Genomic DNA, 3,460 nt, shown 5'->3' on the forward strand with positions numbered 1-3,460 from the left:
ATTGCAGAAAATCAGGTAATCATCAACGTAACGAAATATCTTGATAATGCTATCACCTAAGGCTTTCTCTAAGCAGCTTCTCTACTCTTGTGTCCTGTCTGCACGCCTCACCTCTTTTTTGCATAGGTAAACTCACTTCATGATAGCTTATATTAGAGTGTTTCAAAACACCTGCGTTCTTAAAATCAACTTCAGTTATAGCGAGAATTTTACTTTTTGTCTCACTTCAGTGACATGCTTCAGAAAATATTGGTAACACTAGACTGTAATGTTTCGTAAAGTGCGACTGAAAACCAGGGGGGGGGGGGTAACCTGCAAGTGTCCACCTAGAGGACATGTCTGTTTCATCTGCTGCTGAAGTACTGATTGGCTGGGCTGGGGTACGCGTGAGAAGGGGACAGCACTTCAGCAGCAGACGAAACGAACATGTCCACTAGATGGACAATTACAGAATACCGTCCCAGATCTGTCGATGGCAAAGGTAACTTTCACTGACGCATTCTTCAGCCTTATTTTTCATTGCAATGGCAATCGGGTAATCCGCAAAGGAGGCGATGTTTACAGTACATGCCACTTGGGCCCACTCGGAGTATGCTCCGCCTAATCATGAACTTCTGTATAACCTCCAATGAATATTTTACAATAAGTCAACATGTCATTAACACATAAAATAATGTGTCATTGCTTATCGGTCTGCGGCCGCTAAAGCGGCACCTACCTAACCCCCTCCCACCCACGCTGTGCGCCGGCTTGCTCTGCTACCCTTGGCAGGAGCACTCCGTATCAGGCTTTGTGGTAAACCTTATGAAAAACAAAGATATACTGCACAAGTCAAAGGGGAAATTATATAGAGGTTTACAGCAGTAGGGCTTCCATTGTTGGCGTGGCGTCTGAGCTGACACGGTAGTCACGGCAGGGCAATCCCAGGCAGCACATACTGCGAAGATCCTTTCCAATACCACCCGACCCATCCCCATCTCTTTCGCTCTCTACATATATAGGGTATGTATATATATATATAATTCAATGAGAAGTTCTGTAGGTCCGGTGCACGGCCTGACAAAGGCCGTGCCACGGCCGAAACGTTAAAAACATTAAAGATGCAATTTTCTTAGTGTGCACCTTCGTTTCTAAAACTACATACATATATATATATATACTATAAGCACACAAAAGGTACGAACGAATGCACAAAATGCTTTTTTCCCCCCAATGTTAGGGCTGGGGTCCTGTTTTTGCCACTAAAATCTTACTCATATATATATGTAGACCGATAGATAGGGATGGCTTGCACCCTCACTCGAAAATTAGTTGGTACGCCACTGGTCGTGTGGCACTCTGCAAAAGCTGCGGGCGCACGAGGGTTGCTTACATGGTTGCCTAGGCTGGAGTATAGAATTATACTATGGACTTGAAAGATGGAGAGACTGAAATGCCTCTGCCCATAGCTTCCTAGATTGGGCCGCGCATTCTGCCTGATCTTGGAGTCTTTCCTCTACTCCAACTACTTCTCAGCAGAGTGTGCTCCATGTCAAACTCCGCACTGAACACATGCGTGTTGTCGCTCTTTGGTGTTTCAGCTTGCATGCGGAAAATAATAAAATAAAATAATTTAAGAAAGTTAATAAAAAGATACCATATGCTTCAAATTTTGGATGCACATGGCTGTCATACATGTTTTGCACATCTGCCAGTACCGCTTAGTGCGTGGGTATTCGCGATTCCAGCAATTTAGGTTATAAATGGTCTACGCTGCATCTGATCCTGGATCTGCCGACGTGCTAACACAGTGCTATACACGGTGCTTTAATCACAGTTTCGTTCAACATCTGCTGAACGACCAGAGTTATGTCATGTCATACCACTTTTGCCTCACAGTATCGCACCATATCAAACCATACAGTTGCAGCATGAAGATATGCTTCAACATAATAAAGTTTTTAAAACGTCAAACTTGCAGGTGTGCCCTGCAAGCAACGTGATCAGCTCCAGCAGTCAAGACAATATTTTCCCTACTGTGCAAAGCGATTGCAGACATAGCATTACCATGCGTCACAATTCACTATTTTGCAGCCCTTCCCCATTCCATACTTTAAACTTGATGGTGACCCTTGCTTCACTGCTGATTTTATACTATTCACACAAACCAGAGGCAAGCAGCACAGATTTATTTTCAATAAATAGAAAACTGAATAAATGAAGTTTTGTACAAGCTGAGCAGGAGTGGTCTGTAAGTACTGCCATCAAGGGTTCACAACAATTCTGCACTTTTTTTTTCTTCTTCTTAGTATGGAATAAATATTAGTCAACTTATGCTACATGACAATGGTCAATTAAACTTTTTCTTTAACCATGCTCAGCATGGTTAACCAGCAGGTTCTTGTAGATTATTACGCAAGAAAAGGTCCCTAATTTAATAAAGGAATGTAAAAACCTTGGTTAATTTCAATAAGAGACACCTTGCTGACATGTAGCATCCAAATGGCTGTATTGAGCACAAGAACCGAAGTTTCTTCTGAAATCTTTGAAGCACGAGAGTAGTGGTGATGTACAACATGGTAGCCTCACATGGCAGGGCAATCTTCTAGGACTCCCAGCAAGCAGCACACAAGCATGCTATGTACAACGCCCTTTCACCTATTGTAGCCAGGCTGTGAAAATGTCTAGCTTCTCAGTTCTTTTCATGCTTGCTGGGTTTTGACAGCCCAAGCCAAAATAAACATTTCAGCACCCTACAGTCTATTTTTACAGTCTATTTTTTGCCTATTACAAAACTCAAAGAACGCATTGGAAACCACCTCACTCTCACACATTTATCACCCATGCATTACAGCAGCTTTTACTAACATGCAGTTTGATGCTATTTCAAACAATCTTGTAACATGACTTTTGCAAAATTCAAGCCAATTCTTCACATCTCAATGTCGAATTAATGGAAACAGCAGCATGAGAACTATATATCATACCCTGGATACAAGTTTACTTTTCCACAATGGCCAACAGCAAGTCTTGCATAGAAATATTCCGCACTGTCTTATTGAAATCCAGTGCATTTTTCTTCAAAAAAAAAACAAAAAAACAAACAGAAGATAAAGGGAGCTATGTTAAGAAAGGACCAGCTAAATCAGCCTGTTTTGTTCAGATTTGACTCTCACTACAATGATGTTACAAAGATTTAAGCAAAGAAAAAAAAATAATAAAAACCAAGATGGCAGCATTTTACAAGCACTTCTGAGTTTGTTTTTCCAAGAAATTGCAATATCTTCAATAGGTGCTGCCGAAATTCTTACTGTCTGCTGAATGTTTAAACGAAAGTGATGTGGAAAAAAAAATGACAAACCCTTTCTTCCCAGTGGTGCAGAGAAGATGGCCACATAGGAATTTTTCACACCTAACCATCACTCCATTCAAGTCCAGTGGTTATGTACAGCGCAACAAGCACTGGGCTCTACATTTACAA

Source organism: Dermacentor andersoni, chromosome 1 (assembly GCF_023375885.2).
Source record: "Dermacentor andersoni chromosome 1, qqDerAnde1_hic_scaffold, whole genome shotgun sequence".
Lineage (NCBI taxonomy): Eukaryota > Metazoa > Arthropoda > Arachnida > Ixodida > Ixodidae > Dermacentor > Dermacentor andersoni.